This window comes from Vulpes vulpes, chromosome 12 (assembly GCF_048418805.1).
Source record: "Vulpes vulpes isolate BD-2025 chromosome 12, VulVul3, whole genome shotgun sequence".
NCBI classification, from domain to species: domain Eukaryota; kingdom Metazoa; phylum Chordata; class Mammalia; order Carnivora; family Canidae; genus Vulpes; species Vulpes vulpes.
The window spans coordinates 24,014,206-24,031,934 of record NC_132791.1 but is presented as its reverse complement, the minus strand read 5'-3'; the positions used below and the strand labels follow the sequence as shown (position 1 = coordinate 24,031,934).

The window sequence follows — 17,729 nt, the reverse complement described above, 5'->3', positions numbered from 1 at the left end:
GATCAAGTACTGCATCAGGCTCCCCTCTGCCTCTCTGTGTGTCTCTCATGAATAAATAAATAAAATCTTTAAAAAAAAGTAATTCTTAGTCTTTTTATTATGTGGATCTTTTAAATTTAAATTTAATTTTATTTTATTTGAGAGAGAGCAGCAAGCAGAGGGAGAGGGAGAAGCCGGCTCTAGGGAGCCTGATGCCTGGGCTCCATCCCAGCACTCTGGGATCATGACCTGAGCCAAAACCAAGAGACAGATGCTTAACTGACTGAACCACCAGACACCCCTATATGGATCCCTTTGAGAAACAGTTTTCTTTGGGAAAACATTGGTACATGTGAACTAGTTTGTATACCTTTTCAGAGGGTTTACTGACCCTCTGACAGGTTAAGAATTCCTGTTTTATGAGAATAAAAGACACCTGAGTTACATGGTGTCTACTTTTCCAGTGCTTCTCTCTCCCTGCAAACAGGAGTGTGGTCAACGACTGTGCAAAGAGATTGTGTACTCTGCTAGGGGAAGTATATTAGTATACATTTAGTACATTATTGATAACAACATTATTGAAAATTCAGGACAACATTAAGTATCCAACAAAAGATAAGTTATGGTAATTTCATATAATGGAAAATGTTAACATTAATGCTTGTGATTCAGTGTTACTTTTAAAAATCTTAATTTTTTTTTTTTTTTTTTAAGATTCTATTTATTCATGAGAGACACACACAGAGAGGCAGAGACACAGGCTGAGAGAAGCAGGCTCCATGCAGGAAGCCTGATGTGGTGGGACTCCATCCTGGGACTCCAGGATCACATCCTGAGCCAAAGGCAGATGCTCAACTGCTGAGCCACCCAGGCGTCCCTAAAAATGATTTTTTAAATATTTATTTGACAGAGAACACAAGCAGGGGGAGCAGCAGGCAGTGGGACAGGGAGAAGCAGGCTCCGCATGGAGCAGGGAGCCTGATGTAGGGTTGATCCCAGGACCTTGGGATCCTGACTTGAGCTGAAGGCAGAAGTTAAAATGAGCTACCCAGGTGCCCCCCAGTGTTAACTTTTTATTTTTCTTTATTTATTTTTTTAAAGACTGTTTATTCATGAGAGATACAGGGAGAGAGGCAGAGGCATAGGCAGAGGGAGAAGCAGGCTCCATGCAAGGAGCCTGATGCGGGACTTGATCCCGGGATTCCAGGATCACACCCTGAGCCAAAGGCAAATGCTCAACCACTGAGCCACCCAGGCGTGCCCAGTGTTAACTTTTTACCTTTTATTTTAATTTAATTTAATTTTATTTTATTTTATTTATACTTTTTCTTTTCTTTTTTTTTTCAGTGTTAACTTTTTATTTTTTTTATTATTTAAAAAAATTTTTTTTTCAGTGTTAACTTTTTAAAAAGCAAGTTACTAAATTGTACCAAATGAATGATCCCAGTTTTGAAAAAAAGAAAACAAAAACCGAATACGTAATTTTGTGCCTGTGTAGAAGAAAAAAAAAAAGAATTCCTGTTTTAAAGAATTTGGACAGGCAAATTATAAAGTAGTGCTTCTTTAAAAAACAAAACAAAACAAAAAAACAGGGGCAGCCTGGGTAGCTCAGCGGTTTGGTGCTGCCTTTGGCCCAGGGCCTGATCCTGGAGACCTGGGATCGAGTCCCATGTCAGGCTCCCTGCATGCTTCTCCCTCTGCCTGTATCTCGGTCTCTCATGAATAAATAAAATCTTAAAAAAAAGATAAAAAAATATTTTTTAATTGTATAATGAGCCTGTCGATTAAACCTATCTTCTTTCTTCTTCTTCTTCTTCTTCTTTTTTTTTTTTTTTTTTTTTAAGATTTTATTTATTTATTCATGAGAGACAGAGAGGCAGAGACATAGGAGAGGGAGAAGCCAGCTCCCTGTGGGGAGCCGGATTCAGTACTGGATCCCGGGACCCTGTGATCATGACCTGAGCCAAAGGCAGACACTCAACCACTGAGCCACCCAGGTGCCCCAAACCTATCTTATTTCTTAATTTTTCCTCAGTCACTTTCAGAATACCTCCTAGCACTCTTAGCTGTAACCTTTTCTGGAAGCTAAACTTGTCTTGAGTGCTGAGTGAACTAAGGCAACACTGTAAATGGAAACATAGTTAATATCCAGTAGTTTGGGGTACTACCGTAAATATAGTTTTAGTGTTCCCCCACTGCTCCCCCATGGCAAAAGTATAGTGCCTCAGTATTTTATAGAATATTCTTTTTAAAGATTTTATTTATTTATTCATGAGACACACACACACACACACACACACACACACACAGGCAGAGACATAAGTAGAGGGAGAAGCAGGCTCCGTGCAGGGAGCTGGATGTGGGACTCGATCCTGGGACTCTAGGATCACACTCTGAGCCAAAGGCAGACGCTTAACTGCTGAGCCACCCAGGCGTCCCTAGAATATTCTTTTACCCTGTTAAGTTGATTCCAAGATGTTTGTGTGTGTGTGTGTGTGTGTGTGTGTGTGTTTTAGTTTTTAATTTGTTGGAAATTGGGATGTGTATTAAAATCTGTGAAATCTTAAATTAAGTTCCCATCAGCCAGGTAGCAATTGAGACCTAGTTATGGGAGTACCTTCCATTGAAATCTTTTTTTTTTTTTTAAAAGATTTTATTTATTTATTTATTCATGAGAGACATAGAGAAAGGCAGAGACATAGACAGTAGGAGAAACAGGCTCCTCGCAGGAAGCCTGATGTGGGACTCAGTCCCCTTACCCGGGATCATGCCCTGAGCCAAATGCAGATGCTCAACTGCTGTGCCACTCAGAGGTCCCTTCATTGAAATTTTCTAATAAAATTTTTTTGAATGCCAACATCAGTGTCTTAAATTTGATAAAATGTTTCTTTTTGAATGATGGATTTGAGCCCTAATACTTTGCAGCATGTTGACTGCTATTTTTCAGAGATTTGTGTTAGTAAACAATATTTATTGAGTACTTATCAAAGACAAAGCACTGTTTGAAGAGTAGCTACCTTACAGATAGTAAGGGACAGTGTTAGGACATTGGTAATCATAGAGCTTTTTTTTTTTTTAATATTTTATTTATTTATTTAACACAGAGAAAGAAAGAGCCAGAGAGTGCAAGCAGGGGAACAGCAGAGGGAGAGGAAGAAGCAGGCTCCCTGCTGAGTAGGGAGCCTGATTGTGAGGCTTGATCCCAGAACTCTGGGATCATGACCCCAGCTGGAGGCAGATGCTTAACCAACTGAGCCACCCAGGTGCCCCATTCATAGAGCTTTTATAAATGATCTTCTTAAAAATCTTTGTGTAGATTTTATAGAAATGTGAGGTGTCTGTGTTCTGCATGCAATTGTAAGTGGTAATTTAAGTCAAAGCTTTAAAGTTGTGTGTGTTTTTAAGATTTTATCTATCTCTTTGAGAGACAGAGGTAGAGTGCACACAAGAGCCCCTGGGCAGGAAGGGGCAGAGGGAGAGGGAAAGGGACAAGCAGATTCCCCCTGGAGTGCAAAGTTGGAGGCAGTGCTCATCCCAGGACCCAGAGATCATGACCTGAGCCAAAGTCAGATGCTTAACCCACTAAGCCACCCAGGTGCCCCAAATTTTAAAGTTTTAAGACCAGTTAGAGCATTTTTCAACATAACTACAACCTGTCATGGTAAAACTTTCTGTTCCATCTTTGCAACTTAGTATTACTGACCCTAGTTTGCGGTTCCAGAAGAACCTGTCTTGTTGGAGGCAAGTGAAATAAAGGAGGCCATCTAACAGATCGTTCCACCTCTGCTAATCTAGTTATGGGGAAATAACAGGAAGAGTTAGAAATTCAGGGTTTAGGACTACAGAACTCCACCTTGCTGAGAGGTCATCTAATTCTTGTAAATTCCTGAACTTCTTTTATACTGTTTCACATATAGCTACAGAGATGTCTGAGCAAAACTGAGCCTCTTTGGATGTGTTCTGTCAACATAGAACTAATTTATTTTTACTTTATTCTGTAAGAAATTTGTTCTTCAGAGTTTATACTTACGTACCTTTAAATGAAGTGATTCTGAAGTGAATGGAAAATAGATACCAAATTGAACAGATAATTATAGATCAGATTCCCAATGTCTGTATGTAAATATTCTATATGAGAATTAGAAAATTCAGATTTTGGGGTAGTCTGGGTGGCTCAGTGGTTTAGTGCTGCCTTCAGCCCAGAGCATGATCCTGGAGATCCGGGATTCAGTCCCATGTTGGGCTCCCTGCATGGAGCCTGCTTCTCCCTCTGGCTGTATCTCTGCCTCCTCTCTCTCTCTCTCTCTCTCTCTCTCTCTTATGTCTCTCATTAATAAATAAAATCTTTTAAAAAATTCAGATTTTGGAAAAATATTCAAGATACATCGACAGTAAGTAGTCCACTTTAAACACTTTCATTTGATTTGTTTTAATAAGAAATGTAAAAATGTTTTTGTTATAACACAAATAGTAAATTGCTGTTCTGAACCTATTGGCAAGGTAAGTAGAATGAGTACCTAAAACATACTAAAATCTTTGCTGTATCTATTTGCAGATACATGCTGCTACTATCCTTAGTACAGTAATGTAGATATTAGTATTTGGCATTTATTGAGTGCTTATAATGTGCACGTACTTTACATAGAATATTTCATAATCCTTTGAGGTTTGGTTACTGTTACTCTCATTTTATTTATAGGGAAACTGAGTCACACAGAGCTCATTTAAGTTCCCTAGGGGTCCTCAGCTAGAAAGTTGTAGTATCAAGTTGTAGTACTAGACTGCTTGACTTTATTTTATTTTATTTTTAAAGATTTATTTATTTATTTATGATAGACATAGAGAGAGGCAGGCTCCATGGCGGGAGCCCGACATGGAACTCTACCCCGGGACTCCAGGATCGTGCCCTGGGCCAAAGGCAGGTGCCAAACCACTGAGCCACCCAGGGATCCCCGACTGCTTGACTTTAAAGCCTGTAGTATTATTTTACTGAGATCTTCTTACTACTTTGTATATGTTTGAAGGTATAAAAGTGGAGCTTTAAGGAAATTAAATTTATGAGGTTTTTATAAGGAACTATTTAAAATTTTACATAAGTTTTTTTTATTTAAAATTAATAAATTTTTATTTAAGATATTTGACAAAGTTAATAAGTTTTTATTTAAGATATTTGACATGTGATTCCTTCTGCCGGCAATCACCATAGTTCCAAAGCCAGAGTGATGATCTTCAAAATAGCACTTTTAAAACAAACTTTTGTTGTTCAATCCACAGCTGTTACTGTCCTTTAAGTCCAGACACTGTTTTCAAGTGAAAAGCCTTAATATTCATATTCCTATCTCTTCCTTTTCAGACGATTCTATCCTCTGTCCCATGTTTTTGGATTTTGATGCTCTCTTTTTAGACGAAGCAGTTTCTTCAGTATATTCCTCTTGTCCTAAATACAGATTCATTTTCTTTGGTATTTCAGAACTTACTATGAAATCATTATTGTCCACCAATTTGATATCACATCCATCATCATGTTCAAGAGTTGTTGCAGCCTCTTCCACTATTTCTGACCCTTCGATAGGAGAGAGAGATCCATCATCATCCAAGTATTTGTATCTACGACTGTCAAAATCTTCCCTTTCTAAATCTTCACCAACATTCATTTGTTTCAAGGATTTCTTGAGATAGTATTCATACTTCAATTTTTCAAGGTAGTTGAAAAATCCTCTTGCCACCGCTTGCTCAAAGGTTAAAATCTTTCTTCATGGTAATGGCTTTTGTACATTCTCAGATTCTAAAAATGGGAACCCAGATCCTTTGTCTTTAACTTGTTTCTTATTTATTTGGGAGCGTCTAGTGGTTTTTCTTCCTTCTGGTCTTCCCCTTGGTCTTTCTTTTGGCTTATATGTCCTCTTTTTACATTCCTTTTTTTTTTTGAATCTTTCAAAAATAGCTTTTAAAGTCAGTGGTCTCGGTTCAAAAGAGGAGTCACTAGATGAATCCCTTGCTTCAACACCTCCAGATGAACGAACAAACTTTCTAATAGGGTTTCTTTGCCCCTGTTTTGGTGAGCAAGGGACACACTGAGTCTTAAATAAGCTGCTACCAGAAGAATTATCACTTTCATTGTCAATTTCTACAGCTGAATTAGATGCCATTATAGGTTGAGAAAATTCGTTACATATTCTCCCCCAAGTCCTCTCCAAATTGTATTCACCACTTGTTTGCTTCAGAGTTCTCAACAGCCACGTGGAAGGAAAGAATTTTACATAAGTTTAAAGGTCACAAGGAAAATTAACTGTCCCTCCAATTATGGGTTGAGATTGTTATGATGACTTCAATTTATATCTTAAATTCACTGGAAAAACAGATTTGTTTGTTGTTTTTGGACTGCTTGAATTAGAGAATGATAAATCCTATTGCAGAAGGGTTTTTAAAATTTTAATTAATTACTTAATTAAAAACAATTTATATATTTATTTATTCATGAGAGACGCACAGCACAGAGAGAGGCAGAGGGAGAAGCAGGCTCCATGCAGGGAGCCTGATGCCGGACTCAATCCCAGGACTCCAGGACCACGCCCTGGGCCAAAGGCAGGCACTCAACTGAGCCATCCAGGTGTCCCAAGGATTTTTGTTTTCAATTGGCAAATTTGTTTAGTAGCAACTTTCTCATTAAGCAGGGAGTAGGTTGGTGCTGGTGTTGAGAAATACACATCTAAGAATACTAGTTCTGGGGATAGAAATGATATTATATTTCTCACAGAAATGACAATAGGAGGATGATACGAGGAAGTAAATTTCTTAATGCGATACTGGGTTATGCTTTTATTATTTTATTTTATTTTTTAAAATTTTTTAATTTATTTATGATAGTCACACACAGAGAGAGAGAGAAAGAGAGAGAGGCAGAGACACAGGCAGAGGGAGAAGCAGGCTCCATGCACCGGGAGCCCGACGTGGGATTGGATCCCGGGTCTCCAGGATAGCACCCTGGGCCAAAGGCAGGCGCTAAACCGCTGCGCCACCCAGGGATTCCTGGGTTATGCTTTTAAAATAATAATGCCCTAATACTTTTCGAAGTATATTTAATCGGAATAGGACACTTGAACAGTTTAAGGTTAAAGCTTTTTTTTTTTAAAACATTTATTTATTTATTTATGATAGTCACACAGAGAGAGAGAGAGGCAGAAACACAGGCAGAGGGAGAAGCAGGCTCCATGCACCGGGAGCCCGACGTGGGATTCAATCCCGGGTCTCCAGGATTGCGCCCTGGGCCAAAGGCAGGTGCCAAACCGTTGCGCCACCCAGGGGTCCCTGGTTAAAGCTTTTTTGGTTGTTGTTCTTTCAGCTGAGTCTGTTAAGTGGTATTCCTTACCTCTCAGCATCTTTAGAGGCACCTGTGTGGCTCAGTGGTTGAGAGTCTACCTTTGGCTTAGGTCATAATCCGGAGGTCCTGGGATCAAGTCCCACATTGGGCTCCCCTTGGGGAACCTGCTTCTCCCTTTGCCTATTTCTTTGCCTTTCTGTGTCTCTCATGAATAAAATAAAATCTTTAAAAAAAAATGATGTGAATATAGGGGCACCTGGGTGGTGTAGTCAGTCAAAGTCTCTGGCTATTTCAGCTCAAGTCATGTTCTCAGGGTGGTGAAATTGAACCCTGTGTTGGGCTCCACACTCAGCACAGTCTACTTAAGAGACTCTCTCTCCCTCTGCCTCTGCCTTTCCCTAAAACTAAATAATTTTTTAAAAATAATTTATTTATTCATAAAAGACAGAGGCAGAGGGAGAAGCAGGCTCTGTGCAGGGAGCCCGATGTGGGACTCAATCCCAGGACACTCTAGGATCACACCCTGAGCTGAAGGCAGACGCTCAACCACTGAGCCACCCAGGCATCCCAATAAATAATTAAATGACATGTGAAAATAAAGTATTACACTAATTTTCCCTGTGCCTCTGCCAACAATTTCAGAAGAAAAGTTTCAAATTATTTGAAGGCTATTGTCAACCACTGAGCCACCCTGGCGTCCCTTCACATGTCATTTTTTTTTTTCACATGTCATTTTTGATTGAAAAATAGGATTACACAGATTATTTACCAGGTTGAATCTGAGTCAATTTTGGATATTAAACAAAACAAAGTCCACCCTAAAGAAATAAGGATATGCCACTAATAAGAACATTAAGAAATTGTACAATAGGCTCTGAAGGCAGTTCTCAAAAAAGGAATTCTGAATTGTTTTGAGCAGTGTGGGTGTAGCACTGTTTGAGTGGGGGAATATGGCCAGTCTTCTGAGGTATTTGCTCTGAAGGGAGCAAAACTCGTTTGAATTCTTGTAGTTGGACTTAAAAAAAAAAAAAGAAACCCTTATTACTTAAGGTCCATCTTGATCTTAATCAATCAACTGCCTTTTCCCCTATTGGGTAAACAGGGATAATGGTGTATTCAAGCTGTTAAGGACTAAGCCCTGTGGAAAAACTCTGGTGGTAAGGTTTGCTTTTGTTTTTGTTTTTTTCAAGTATAATAACTGTGTTCTCAGGGTTCCTACCCTATGTTCTTTGGAATTTGTTAATCATATTTCAACATTTACTCTGAATAAGACAAAGTTTGCTAGACAAAGAGTGAAATGCCTTATTGAAGATATGGAAATTATGTATAATTTAGATTTAAGATTTTTTTAAAAGATTTTATTTATTTGAGAGAGCGAGAGAGAACATGAGCATGGAGGAGAGGGAGAAGCAGATTTAGAATTTAAAGAATCTTGTGTTAAAAGGGCTGTAGGGGGCACCTAAGTGGTTCAGTCAGTTGAATGTCTGACTCTTGGTTTTGGCTCAGAGGATCATGATTTCACTGTCCTGGAATCAACCCCTGCATCAGGCTCCACACTCAGCTGGGAGTCTACTTGTTTCCTCTCTTTGCCCCTCTCCTGTCTTGCTTGTGTTCTCTCTCTCTCTCTCTCTCTCTCTCCCCCAAATCTTTTTTTTTTTTTTTTAAGATTTTATTTATTTATTCATGAGAGAGATACACACACGGAGAGAGGCAGAGACACAGGCACAGGGAGAAGCAGACTCCATGCAGGGAGCCCGACTTGGGACTTGATCCCGGGACTCTGGGATCATGCCCTGGGCCAAAGGCAGGCGCTAAACTGCTGAGCCACCCAGGGATCCCCTCTCCAAAATCTTTTTAAAAAGGGGGGTTGGCTTTAGAATGAGTGCCCTTCCTGAGCTTTTAATTAATCTCTACCTTATGTAACTTTTCTGCAGATTTTCTATTGGTGAAGTATGGAATGAGTTATGTACAAAGAGATTCCTTACATTAAAATAATGTTAGGAAGTTGCAAAACTGGAAAAGTTACTTGAGGATATATAACTATTAAGGAAATCGGTTATTTCTAGTGTTAAAATTTTTTTCTATTGTGACCAAATCTGGTAGTGTGTGTGTCTAAATGCTCTTAGATCATGAACTCATTAAGAAATGCCACTTGGGGGGATCCCTGGGTGGCTCAGCGGTTTAGTACCTACTTTCTGCCCAGTGTATGATCCTGGAGTCCTGGGATTGAGTCCCACATTGGGCTCCCTGCATGGAGCCTGCTTCTCCCTCTGCCTGTGTCTCTGCCTCTCTCTCTCTCTCTCTCTCTGTGTCTCTCACGAATAAATAAATAAAATCTTAAAAAAAAAAAAAAAGCCACTGGGTCTTTGAATTCCCTAGCACTTGACAAAGGACCTAAAAGAGTAAATGCTTATGTTTTAGGGAATCACATTCTTTGAGAATGACAGCTCCCTTCTCTCCAAATTCTGCATGCAATTTCAAGGAATTACTGATACTTGAATTTTCTTCATAGACCTTAGGTGGTCAGCCCCTAGTCTAGGACATGTGGTAGACTAAAATGGCTAAATATATTTGTACTGCTTAGTTACTCATGTTCTTGATAACTAAAGTTTTAGCTAAAAATTAAAATTGAAATCTTGGTTATATAGTAATATAGCAAATTATGATCCTTGTGTAGGATTCCTCTTGTAATTTAAATACTATAATACTGGGGTGTCTTGGTGGCCCAGTCCAATAAACGGCTGCCTTCTTCTCAGGCCCTGATCCCAGGCCCCCCCCCCCCCCCCCCCGCTTGTGTGTGCACCCACTTAGGCATGCACACTCTTTCTTTCTGTAATGAATTAAAATCTTTATTTTTTTATTTTTTTAAAGATTTTATTTATTTATTCATGAGAGACACACACACAGAGAGGCAGAGACACAGTCAGAGGGAGGAGCAGGCTCCATGCAGGGAGCCCGACATGGGACTCGATCCCGGGACTGCAGGATCACACCCTGGGCTGAAAGGCGGCGCTAAACTGCTGAGCCACTGGGGCTGCCCTTAATAAAATCTTTAAAAAGTACTGTAAAACTTATTTAGGAGAGGTTAAGAATTTTATTTTTTTATTTTTTAAAAATATTTTATTTATTCATGAGAGACAGGCAGAGACACAGGCTGAGGGAGAAGCAGGCTTCCTGCAAGGAGCCCGATGTGATCCTGGGATCCAGGATTGAGTCCCACACCCTGGGCCAACGGCAGATGCTCAACCGCTGAGCCACCCAGGCGTCCCAAGGTTAAAAATATTAGAGCAGTGTTGTGAGAGGCATTAACAAAACCTGCCATCCATAGCAATCTAGACCTCTATTTCTATGGTCCCATGGAGATAAAGATTGCTATACCTCACTTGGAAAATATAATGAAATAAAACAAAATAACCTGGTTCTGTTTTAGCCTTGCTTTTTAGAATATCAGAAGACATATTTTATTTTATTTTTTTATTTTTAAAAAGATTTTGCTTATTTTTTCATGAGAGACACAGAGAGAGACTCAGACACAGGCAGAGGGAGAATCAGGCTTCATGCAGGGAGCCTGATGTGGGACTCGATCCCGGAACTCCGGGATCATGCCCTGAGTTGAAGGTGGACGCTCAACTGCTGAGCCACCCAGGTGTCCCTGTTATGAATATTTGGTTCTTGATACATTAAAAATCAGAGTAATTACAAAAGCACATTTTTAAAGCTGTATTTGTGCTTTGATAATATTCTATGTGCATACATTGTGGGTAAAGAATAACTTTGGTGAAGTTTAGCCAAATGTGTGTATATATATATCCCCATCATATATACTAAAGTCTTCTAAATAAAAGATTCATTACATCTTCTATATGCTGTTTACATATATACCCTGATTGAATTAATTATTAACAAGGTGGTGTAAGGAGGGGACTTTTAAAAGTAGGTTAAATTACTATATGTGTGAATTATTATAAACAAGCTCTCCTGGGTTATTGTTTGAGCTACCAAATATGTCCTGAAGTGTACATCTCTCATTAGGCCTATTAGACATTTCTACTAGTATGGCTTTAAAAAAAAAAAAAAGTCTTATTTATACTAAAGAGTTAAACACTAACTGGATTCTACCTTTCTTCGTAAGTGTCTTCTATATTGGGCTTATCCTCCTGGATATTGGACAGTGTCTACCCACTCCACAAGCCTAGAAGCTGGAAATCAGTGAAGATGATTTCTGCTTCCTTTTTCCACATATCCAATTATTTTTAGTACCTCATGTCTTTGGTATTTATCTCCTCTTCATTCTTACTGCTACCATGTAAGTTTATACTCATTTGTCACTCACTTGGACTGCAACAGTAGCCTCTACTGTCTTAAGTCCTTCCAGTCAATGATGCTACCAGAGTAACCTTTCTAAAGCTCTAATCTGACTTGTTGCAACATAAACAAACAAACAAACAAATAAATAAATAAATAATTTTAAAAAAGGAAAGAAAGAAACTACAAGCTCATCTTACTTAAGTAAAAATTTTTTTGTGTGGCATACAGGGCCCTTCATGATCTGGTTCTTACTTGCTTTTCCAACTGTATTTCTAGTTCTTTCCCCATCGGTAATTTTTGACAGTGCTATTGCCTAAGTTGTTATTTTCCTGGAATGCCCTTCACAACTTTTCTCCTACTGTCTTTTGTCCGGGGAAACTCCAACTTATATTTTAAAATCCAGTTCACTGAACGAACTGAAAACTTCTCGGGTTCACCCCCTCTAACCTACACTCCTAATTAAATTGTTTTAAGGGAAAGCCAGACATCCTGTCCTTTCATCCTTAAATATTGGCGTCCCAAAAAGATACAAGTTCCTTTTAAAAATGTAATTGTGTTATTATTATTATTGTTTTATTATTTTCTAAAGTAGGCTCCACAGGTGTCCCTCTTGGATAAACTTCTGAGTGAGTTTGAGTCAAGGTCCAAAATAAAATCCACAGGGGGTACTGGGGCAACTCATTGGTTGAGTGTGTCTCCCTTTGGTTCAGGTGTGGATTCTGAGGCCTGGGATTAAGTCCTCTGGCTATGTCTGTGTCTCTTATGAATAATAAGTAAAATCTTAAAAAAACAAAATAAAATCCACAGTTACATCTGGTTGATATTCCTCTTAAGACTTTCTTAAATTGATAGATTTACCTCTCTCTTTTCTCTTTTTCTTTTTCTTTTTTTTTTGAGAGGGGGAGGGAAAGCTAGAGAGCAGAGAGAAAAAGAATCTTTTTTTTTTTTTTTAAGATTTTATTTATTTATTCATGAGAGACACACAGAGAGAAGCAGAGACACAGACAGAGGGAGAAGCAGGCTCCATGTGGGGAGCCCGATGTGGGACTCGATCCTGGGACTCCAGGATCACGCCCTAAGCCGAAGGCAGACGCTCAACCGCTGAGCCACCCAGGTGCCCCGAGAAAAAGAATCTTAAGCAGGCTCCATGCTCAGTGCAGAGCCTAATGCAAGTTGTCTCATGACACTGATAATGACTTGAGCTAAAATCAAGAACTGAACGCTTAACTAACTGAACCACCCAAGCGCCCCCTCTTTTTTAAATAAACAACTTTATTGAAATATAATTCATATGCCATACAATTCACTTATTTAAATATATAATTGAGTATTTTTTAGTATATTCACAGTTTTACAACCATTATAACATAAATTTTAGAATATTTTTATCACCTAAAAAACTCCCATACCCATTATCAGTCACTCCCTGTTTCTCCCCAAGCTCTAGACAGCCAGTCTACTTTCTATGATTATATATTTGCCTATTCTGTAAATGTACAGGTTTATATTTCATATAAATGGAATCAAATATAATATATGGTCTTCTGTGAGGGGCTTCTTAGCCTAATATTTTCAAAGTTCCTGTGTTATAACATGTATCAATACTTCCTTTTCATTTTTTTTTTTTTTTAAGATTTTATTTATTCATGAGAGGCACAGAAAGAGGCAGAGATAAAGGCAGAGGGAGAAGCAGGCTCCCTGTGGGGAACTCAGTGTGAGATTCGATCCCCGGACCCTGGGATCACGACCTGAGCCAAAGGCAGATGCTCAACCACTGAGCCACCCAGGCATCCCATTCTTTTTCATTGTTAATGTTCCGGTGTATGAACATTTGAATTGTTTTCTGCTATTTGGCTATTGAAAATAATGCTAATATGCACATTAGTGTACAAGTATCACGGCACACATGTTTTCATTTCTCTTGGGTATTTACCCAGAAATAGAATTATTGGGTCATATGAGAACTCTGTGTACCATTTGAGGAACTGAGACTATATTCCAGAGTAGCTGTACCTTTGAATAGTCCTACCAGAAATGTCTGTTCTAATTTCTCTGCATCTTCACCAACACTTTTTTCCTCTCTCTTTTTTTAACTTTATTTGTTGGCAATTGAATATGTTTAACTACTGAACTGCTCTCTTCAGTTTTAAGGAATTCACTGTTGGAACAGGATAATTATATTGTATTACAAACTGAAGGATATTATCATAATACTAAGAGTAATAGAAGGTTACTATGTTTCTAACACTGGGGTCACCAGACATAATCATGGAAAGCTCTAGCCCCAAACTTAGCTAGCTCCTTATTTATTCCACAATATTTCTTCTCTGCTTTAATTAATAAAACTTCCCATGCAAGGTCTAGTTATATCTCACCTTCTGTATCTCATGGAACTAAATTTAGGTTAGTAGATTTGGTGGAGAAAAATACTAAATCCCTTGGCATGAAATCTATCATGTAGGCATTATACTGGAATTTCATAACATTAATGATGTAATGAGGGACATGTAGTAAGGGCATTAATTTATTGGTTTTCTAGGAAAAAATTCAAGTAGCTTAAAAGTCTTTCTCTCCCTGAAAAATCACTTAACTGTCATTTAATCCTCCAGAAAAATATTCTGTGCATATATAAATGTATCTATGCATTTTTATTTTAATTTTCAAAAATTTTAAATTTATATTCAATTTGCCAGCATATAGTATAATAGATAATACCCAGCGCTCATCCCATCAAGTGCCCTTCTTAGTGTCTGTCTCCCAGTCACCCATCCCCCTGCCTGCTCCCCTTCCGTAACCCTTTGTCTCCCAGAGTTAGGAGTCTCTCATAGTTTGTCTTCCTCTCCAATTTTTCCCCACTCAGTTAAAAAATACGGAATGCTTCACGAATTTGTGTGTCATTTTTGCACAAGGGCCATGCTTTATCTCTGTATTCCAATTTTTAGTATATGTGCTGCCGAAGTGAGCACTCTGCATTTTTGAACTATAAATATAGTTATACTTAGGGGTGCCTGGGTGGCTCAGTCAGTTAAGTGTCTGATGCTTGGTTTAGGCTTAGGTCATGATCCTCAGGGTTGTGGGATCCAGCCCTGGGTCAGGCTCCCCACTTTGCAAGGCGTCTGCTTGAGTTTCTCTCCCCCACCCTTTACCCTGTTTGCATACATGCATGCTCACACTTTATCTCTAAAATAGATCTTTTTTTTTTTTAAGAAAGATTTTTTTTATTCATTTGAGAGAGCAAGAGAGAGTGAGCAGAAGTATGGGAGGGGCAGAGGGTGAGAGAGAAGCAGACTCCCCACTGATCAGGGAGCTGGTTGTGGGGCTCGATCTCAGGACCCCAGGATCATGACGTAAGCCAAAGACAGATGCTTAGCTGACTGAGCCACCCAGGTGCCCCTAAAATAAATTTTTTTTTTTTAAGATTTTATTTATTTGTGAGAGACACAGAGAGGCAGAGACATAGGCAGAGGGAGGGAGAAGCAGGCAGGCTCCCTGTGGAGAGAGCCCGATGTGGGACTCAGTTCCAGGATCCTGGGACCATGACCTAAGCCAAAATAGACTCTCAACCACTGAACCACCCAGGTGCCCCTCTAAGTCTTAAAAAAAAAAAAAAAAGTGATTATATTTAGCATTTTTCTGCATCTTTTAAAATTAATGATTTATCTTGGAGATCTATTATCAATATTTATGGATTGTCTCAGCATTTGTAACTGTTGCACAATATTCCAATTAAGGATATACTTTATTTAACTATTTCCCTATTGATTGTTAGTTTTTTACTCTTACAAGCAAAGCTGAAAGGGACGTTTTTTCATATCTATATTTTTGTGAATACATTTGCTGGATTAAAAGGTAACTATTTAAATCTTACTAGAAAGTCAAACTATCCTTAAGAAATACTAATTTTTATTACATAATGTGTATGGGTATTGTCAAAATATAAAAGTTGCAATTCTGATAAATCAGCTTTAATTATGGTGGTTTCTTTTGTGAATGAAATTTAGCTTTCATGTCATTGGCCATTTGTAACAAATATATGTTACCTATACTTGTCCTTTGCTCATTTTTCTTTAGGTTAAGTTTTTATTTGTTTTAAATATGATAAAGGCTGGACACCTGGGTGGCTCAGCGATTAAGCATCTACCTTTGGCTCAGGTCGTGATCCCGGACTCCTGGGATCGAGTCCCACATCGGCTTCCTGCATGGAGCCTGCTTCTCCCTCTGCTGTGTCTCTACCTCTCTCTCTGTGTCACTCCTCATGAATAAATAAATAAAACCTTAAAAATATATAGAGGATAAAGGCTGTTTGTGTAAAGAAGATAAATCATTTGTTAGATGTATTGCTTGTTGCAAGTATCTTTCTACATGTGTCGATGTTTGTAGATGATGTAATTTAAAATACTGTACTTAAAATTCTGCCCCAGTTAAACATGAAGATAAACATGGAGAAAATTGTGTTTGTCACTGTCATATCAGTAGGATAGAAGAATTTGTAGGGTTTAGAGTAGGCTCTCCTAACATTGTCATGTGGATATTTCATATCCTATGAAGAAACTTTATACATAAGAGTTACAGACTGATACAGTTACTGTATTTTACTGTGAAAATAGTAACACCTTTTAAAAAATAAAATGTTAGTCCCCCTTGTAAATTGACCTAATGTTTATTGTAGAAAGTTTTATAAAGTTCCTGAACCTATGAAAAAGTCACTTGTATTGATGCTACTTAAAAACAAGACTTTTTTTTTTTTTTTTTTTCCTAAGTAAACTCTGTGCCAGTGTGGGGCTTGAACTCATGACCCTGAGATTAGGGACTGAGCCAGCTAGGCACCCCTAGAAATAATAATTATTTTAGTATATTTTCTTCTGAATATGCCATCGTTCATTTAAAAAATCAGATACTGTGTATTTTTTTTTTTTTTTTAGATTTTATTTATTCATGAGAGACACAGAGAGAGGCAGAGACATAGGTAGAGGGAGAAGCAGGCTCCTTGCAAGGAGCCTGATGCGCGACTCAATCTTTGACCTGGGATCATGCTCTGAGCCACCCAGGCATCCCTGTGTATTCATTTTTTCAAACAATGTATTTTGAACATTTTCCCAACTATCTATTATTTGATCTTTTCTCTTTTGTTGGACCAGGGGATTTATTTTGCTTTATTTTTTTATTTTTTAAATTTTATTTTAAATTTTATTTTAAATTTTGCTTTTTAAACAATGCTATGTTGAATACATTTTTTATATCTATATTTGTGTGTTTTTCACATTAGTTCTTTTTTTTTTTCACATTAGTTCTGGTAATGGATATATTTGGTCAAAAGTTATGAACTTCTCTATAATACTTGTGGAGAGGATACTTTGAACTGGTTTTGACAAGATAAGTTGCGATAGTAAAAATACCAATTTCCTGGAGGGCTAAGAAATCACTAAAGAGTCAGGAGCCTGGGTGGCTCAGTTGATTAAGTGTCTGCCTTTGGCTCAGGTCATGATCCCAGGGTTGTGGGATTGAACCCCACATGAGGCTCTTTGTGCAGCAGGGAACCTGCTCCTCCCTCTCCCTCTGCCTCTTCCACTCCCCCTGCTTGTACTCTCTCTGTCAAATAGATAAATAAAATCTTAAAAAAAAAAAAAAAGTTGGCTACTATGCCTTGGTTTTAAATAATTATATATGGAAAATTAAAGAAATTAGCTCAAACAAAATTTTTTAAGAGATTTTATTTAAGAGAGTGTGTGTGTATGTGTGAATAGGGTGAGGGGCAAAGGGAGAGAATCTCAAGTCAACTTTCCACTGAACATGGAGCCTGCCTCAAGTCTCTTATCTCACAACCCATGAGAGATCATGACCTGAGCAGAAACCAAGAGTCAGAAGCTCAACTGACTGAGCCACCCAGACGTGGCAGCCAAAACAATTTTGAAAAAGAATAGCAAAGTTAGACGATTCACAATACCCAATTTTTTTTTTATTTTTTTATTTTTTATTTTTTCCCAATTTTTTTATAAAGGTTTTATTTATTCATGAGAGACACAGAGAGAGGCAAAGACATAGGCAGAGAGAGAAGTAGGCTGCATTCAGGGAGCCCGATATAGGACTCGATTCTGGGACTCCAGGATCATGCCCTGGGCAG

The 17,729-nt window shown here is 38.3% G+C and overlaps 1 protein-coding gene, 1 non-coding gene and 1 pseudogene across 2 annotated transcripts in view; 1 reads left to right on the top strand and 2 right to left on the bottom strand.

Moving 5' to 3' along the window:
- Positions 1–17,729, top strand: part of UBE2R2 (ubiquitin conjugating enzyme E2 R2) — a 120,955-nt gene that overhangs the window by 5,207 nt on the left and 98,019 nt on the right. The window lies entirely within an intron of this gene.
- Positions 5,247–6,180, bottom strand: LOC140594566 (TATA box-binding protein-associated factor RNA polymerase I subunit D pseudogene; annotated as a pseudogene).
- On the bottom strand, positions 14,472–14,574 carry LOC112927624 (U6 spliceosomal RNA). The gene has a single exon (XR_003236579.1). It is a non-coding gene; the product is annotated as a U6 spliceosomal RNA (small nuclear RNA).